Genomic DNA, 6,523 nt, shown 5'->3' with positions numbered 1-6,523 from the left:
AGCAGGTCAGACAGAGGGATAGTGAGAGATATTGCCAGAATATTTTCAATAATGTCACTATATGTCAGTTTATCCAATCATGAATTGAATCATTATTACTAACATACTTTAAAAAAATATATTTTAGAATTAATTTAGTTTTTTTTCTTCTTTTTTTCTTTTTTTCTTTGACAGAGACAGTGCTTGTTGAACAACAGTAAAACACTGTACATGAGACACTGATAACCTAAAAATCATCGGTTATCCTTGGCCAGATGTTAAAAAGGCATCCGCAAAAAAAAGAAGTAAATGACGTAGCTTATAAAATTCATATACACAACCTAATATATGATAATAAATATTTGATTCTTCAACAAAAAGATAGACAATGCATTTGAGGAGAGAGCAAGAAGGATGTTGCAGTTGCATGGTTTGCATCAGACCAGACCACTAGGCCAGGAAGAGTACTTGCTGTTGCAGTCCTATGGAGCCCTCTGGCTTGTGATACGTGTGGTGCAACAATATTTAACCTTCTTTTTTTCACATCAGAGCATTCCAAAAGTCCACCACAAGAGACACTTTTGTTTTGCCAAACTGTGGCATCTAGACTCCACCCTCGCTCCCCACATCCGTGGTGATTACAAGAGATATTGGGAAGTGACGGTTCAACATCATCATTACAGTCATCATCACCGTTGTCATCATCTGCATTTCTAACAATCCTGGTTCATCATCATCATTATAATAGTCACCATCATTTACTTTGCCATCATCATCATTTCTAATGTCACCATCATTGTCGTCATCATCTGCATCTCGAACTAACCTGGTTCATCATCATCAGTTACCATAATTTTCTTTATCATCATAATCATTTCCAAATGACACATTTATTTTACAAACTGTACAGCATACAACACCCTCTGTCCTTAGACCCAGACATAATGCGCCACACATTTTCAATGAGAGACAGGTCTGGACTGCAGGCAGGCCAGTCTAGTACCCGCACTCTTTTGCTACAAAGCTACGCTGTTGTAACACATGCAGCATATGGCAGCATATATTGCTCCAAAACCTGTATGTACCTTTCAGCATTAATGGTGCCTTCACAGATGTGCAAGTTACCCATGCCATGGGCACTAACACACCCTCATACATCACATCACAGATGCTGGCTTTTGAACTTTTCGCTGATAACAATCTGGATGGTCCGTTTCCTCTTTAGCCCGAAGGACATGATGTCCATGATTTCCAAAAACAATTTGAAATGTGGACCGAGAGAACCGACGGCGGCGTTTCTGGGTGTTGTTGCTTTATGGCTTTCGCTTTGCATGGTAGAGTTTTAACTTGCACTTGTAGATGTAGATCTGTGTTAACTGACAATGGTTTTCCGAAGTGTTCCTGAGCCCACGTGGTAATATCCTTTACAGAATGATGTTGGTTTTTAATGCAGTGCCACCTGAGGGATCGAAGGTCACGGGCATTCAATGTTTGTTTTTGGTCTTGCCGCTTACATGCAGAGATTTCTCCGGAGTCTCCGAATCTTTTGATGATATTATGGGCTGTAGATGATGAAATCCCTAAATTACTATTGTACATTGAGAAACGTTGTTCTTAAACTGTTGGACTATTTGCTCACGCAGTTGTTCACAAAGTGGTGAACCTCGCCCCATCCTTGCTTGTGACCGACTGAGCCTTTCGGGGGTGCTCCTTCTATACCCAATCATGACACTCACCTGTTTCCAACTCACCTGCTCACCTGTGGAATGTTCCAAACAGGTATTTTTTAACATTCTTCAACTTTCCCAGTCTTTTGTTGGCCCTGTCCCAGCTTGTTTGGAACGTGTTGCAGGCATCAAATTCAAAATGAGTGAAAATTTGCAAAAAAGAAACATCACGTTTATCAGTTTGAACATTAAATATCTTGTCTTTGTAGTGTATTCAATTGAATATAGGTCTTAAAGGATTTGAAAATCATTGTATTCTGTTTTTATTTACGTTTTACACAACGTCTCAACTTCATTGGAATTGGGGAATGTACAATAACATGGGCGTCAGTCAGGACCAGAGCAACAGGCGCAGCCACGATTTATGATCCAGACGTAACCTTAAACATGGCAACCTGCCAGATGAAAGACTCAAAGATTCTGGGGATGATGCCCCTTATGCTGAGTTACTAACATGCATTTATGGGACATGAGTGCATACATCACCATCATTGTCGTCATCATCATAGCAATGATCTTCATTTCTGACTATCTATTTACTTTTACCTACTGGAAATATGTCCAGTGATTCCTTATTGATGCCGAAGAATGGGCATAATAGCATTGATAGTATGCTCATCAATATTGTGCATATTCTGAAACAGATTTCATCAATAGTTAATAAATGATCACAAACATAAAGCAAACTTTAAGTTGTCTAATACAATTTTCTTGCAATAACTGCAATCCTTTGTTAAACTGCTAAAGATGAAAGTCCAAACATAACTTGTGGAAAATTCTCCAAATGCATTCACATTATTCAATTATCTCATTTTGATCTATTTTTCAAATCTAACCAAAGCAGAAAAGCCCAAACATGTGTATACAAGAACAATCTTGGTAATGCTTGTTTCTATCTATGAATGCACCTAGCTACCATTTACACTTGGTACACTTTGGCCTCCCTCCCTGCAGGGCAACACATTTGTGTATTACACGCATGGAAGTCCAGAATTACGTAAAATAGAATAGAAACAGTTTTTTAGTCACCACTCAGTACACCCTTCTTCTGCTTCTCTATGCATCACTTTAGCCAAACTGGAACCTGGATTGCGAAATTACGTGTCCGACGTTTCAGCCCTTATTTAATTATAAATTGTTCACGACTTTGCCATACTTTGCCATACAGGAAAATATTATGTTGTACTGGATAAAGGATCCCAGTAGCAAACTGAGCTGGCAACATTTCCCAGAAGAGCTGATGAGTAATACATATCAGCACCACCAGCAGCGGACAGCTCCGCAATTTACAGCCCAGGGACGCAGGCGGCTGTGATTGGCTGTGAGCTGCAAGCGCACAAGGTCACCTAGTGAAAATATAAAACAGGTCTGATAAGAGTGAACGTGTTAGTACCTGCTGAGTAGGTGAACATTGACACTTTAATCTGCACTGCTTGGACACAGAGAGAGAGGATTTCTATCTTCTGTCCAAACATGAGACTTGTGGTTCTGGCTGTGGTGTGCGGGCTCATTGTTGTTCAGGATGGAAAGAGTGTGGGAACATCTCTGACGGGACTTGACTCTGCACAGAGGACACGTGCAACAGGTGGGCAAACTAATTAGATGAATTTTAAGTAAAATCTAATTAAATATTTTAACTTATTTTATTCTATATGGAAAGATTACATTTTACTTGACTGGTGTAAGGTAACTGGGTACTATACATTCACCCAAGTACTTGAATAGCCTACAATTGTGAGGTACTTAACATTTCCTTTTAAGTTATTTTCAAATGTTATTACTCCACTACACTTAGTTGACATCTTTGCTGATTAAGACTTTACAAAGTAAACCTATTATCAACTTCAGAAATCTAATTACACCAACCCAACATGGAGGAGGGCCTCGTTAAACTCAGTTCCACCTCGCCCAGCTACATTAGAATTATGCAGTAATAATCCAATAAAAGGATACATGTAATAATAATAATAATAATAATAATAATAATAATAATAATAATAATAATAAATATATATAAACATTAGGGAAATACATATCAAAAATAATGTATTTAAGAACAAAAGGTTTTCTAAAACTCTAAAATGAAGATAAATTACCAGTCCTACTGGGGAAGGACACTAAATGGTGAGCTGGCAGCAGTGTTACTAAGTAATTACTATTAACTTTACAACATGTAAATACGTTTTTGGCAATAATAATAATAATAATAATAAATATATATAAACATTAGGGAAATACATATCAAAAATAATGTATTTAAGAACAAAAGGTGTTCTAAAACTCTAAAATGAAGATAAATTACCAGTCCTACTGGGGAAGGACACTAAACGGTGAGCTGGCAGCAGTGTTACTAAGTAATTACTATTAACTTTACAACATGTAAATACGTTTTTGGCAATATGTACAATGTTACGTCATGCCAATAAAGCTATTTCAATTGAATAATAATACTGATAAATAATAATTATCTCAGTCTATAAGTCATTTTGCATATAGGCACTTCTTCTTGTATGCATGACTTTTGCTTTTAATCTTGGCTCTATTGACTTTAGTTGGGGGGGGCTTACAGTCTAAATTTGTTCCGAAAAAGGTAAGAAATCTCTGGTTCTGAAACAGCATTTAGACACTATGTTGAGAAGCAAGATTTACAGAATAGTTTAACAGTTAACTGAATACATAGAAATATCAGCGTTTAATTGCTACTAAGAAATATGTGTGCGTGCGTTATGTATAGTCAAGTTAAATAGGCCTACATAAGTTACATTTTTTATTAAGAAATAATAATATTAATGATTTGTTTTATTCGCCTGATTCCAGCAGCAGGCTGTAAGTGCATGTATTCAGCCAAGAGCTAATGTTTGCTGTTATTGTCCTCAGGATCAGTCCTCTCCGCACTCAGGAGAACTGCAGGAGAGTTCTTGACGGAGGATGCCAACCCGTGTTTATCCCTGAGAGAGAATGAAGACCAGCAGGCAGCTCCTATGCAACGATCGCAGGAGTAAATTCAACTTCAACCCGTTCGGCCTCCGCTTCGGGAAACGCTACGACAGCTACATTTACAGAAGAGCCAATAAAAGAGCAAGGACAAATACATTTTCACCCCTTTCTCTCTTCTCGCGAGAAGTGGAGGTGCCTACCTGAAACAAATGTGTGTCTTCCTTCTGAGGACTTGTGTCCCTTTGGTGAAAAGTCAACATGTGACAAGTGTCTTTCCATTTGTGTTTGAAAAATGCCTTTTACTTCAGATAAAAAAACATGTTTCTCTGAATAGAACTTTTGTACCTACCTTTACTGTGAAATCATTTTTAGAATGTAAGAAATCCAATTAAAACTTTTATGATGAAGTGGGAAGACGTCCTTAATTTTACATTAAAGCTTCTGTACGTGACAAATGCTGAATTGTATTTTTAAATGACACTACAGACAGTTCACAGTCTAGATGTTGTTCAGCAGCTAGATATGTGATTTATTATTGTGCAAATAAGCATAATTCCTGTTTATATAAAGTACATACAAAACTAATATTGAATTACAATTGAATATTAGTGAAATAAATAACACAACACAACATGTAAAAACGTGTTTAAGGGACTCACCAAACAACCTTTATAATAATAAATGTATAAGCTTTTAGTTTGTGGGTGCTCTTAAGGAATAGGAATTTCTTTTCAAAAAGAAAATATATTAGGTTAAGATGTAGAACAAATGTAAACATAACATAATATAACATAAAGATGTTACATTTAAATCCAGTTATCAGTTTTTTACCCAAAAGTTACTTCATTAGAAAATATCACAAAATAAATGCGTAACTGCTTCTGGCTCCTTATCACAGAATGCCGTTTATCAGCAATATCAGTACATTTTGAAATGATAAAAATCTTAACTAACTAAATAGATTCTCGCATGTCATTTGAAATACAAAATGTAAAAGTAGATATTTCATCAATATTACCTAAATGGTTGAGATCAGTTCTATTTATTCCACTAACGTAACAAAGAAGAAAAAAATAGAGAGTAAAGCTGCAGATCGTCAGCTCAGGGTGAGAAAGAGGTGGCAACATAGAGGAAAGGGCCAAACCCAGACTCAGCCTTAGTACAGGAAGGCCCCGATTCCACTCACTTTTAAACAGGGCTTTGTTATAGTAACGTGATAGCCTCAACATTTAATTAATTATGTTGTACTTGTATGAATGGCCTTGGTTACAGAAATGAATTCTTCAGCTTGGAAGAAAGTCTTCATATTTAAAGAGATTCTCATCAAATGTCTCAGTAACATAAATGATACCCCTATATGCCTCTTATATGATAGTAAATCATATTGTTCCAAGCATAACACCATTTCCAATATAATAAAATTGCCTGTTGGACTTTGTAAAAATGTTATTGGCTGTTTAGAAATATGGATCACCTAATCTTTCAAATCAATTGTTTACCACAATTGATGACAAATGTTTTTTATCCATTTGATTACATAGGTGCAATTCAAATGAATAAATCTAAACCGTACTATCTTCTTTCTTTAAACTGAGAGCTTCTTTGTACAGTGGTGTCTGTTTTTCCAACAAAAAATAAATGAGCAAATGATTCATCTCCTCACAGGGTGCATCATTAACAAAATGGGACAATATTTTCATGATTTTAGAAAAATAAAACACACACACACACACACTACACTTTTTCAGGTTCAAATGTATTAAGTTACACAAAACACAAGGTCAGACAGTAACAATTGATGTTTTAGAAAACAACTTCAGCAGGACATTTTCACTCCTCCCCTGCTGCTCCTTCTCCCTTTGCTAACAGTGATGAAACAG

General features: G+C 36.3%; 1 protein-coding gene across 1 annotated transcript in view; it reads right to left on the bottom strand.

The window, feature by feature from the left end:
* Positions 1-6,378: 6,378 nt before the first annotated feature.
* ldhba (lactate dehydrogenase Ba) overlaps positions 6,379-6,523 on the bottom strand; it is a 7,447-nt gene continuing 7,302 nt past the window's right edge. The window contains exon 8 of the mRNA XM_029462225.1: positions 6,379-6,523. This exon is cut by the window's right edge and continues 761 nt beyond it. The gene's annotated coding sequence lies outside the window, so the exon portion shown is untranslated.

The sequence above is a fragment of the Cottoperca gobio genome, chromosome 23, assembly GCF_900634415.1.
Source record: "Cottoperca gobio chromosome 23, fCotGob3.1, whole genome shotgun sequence".
Classification (NCBI taxonomy): Eukaryota; Metazoa; Chordata; class Actinopteri; order Perciformes; family Bovichtidae; genus Cottoperca; species Cottoperca gobio.
This window is presented reverse-complemented; position numbering and strand designations above follow the sequence as displayed.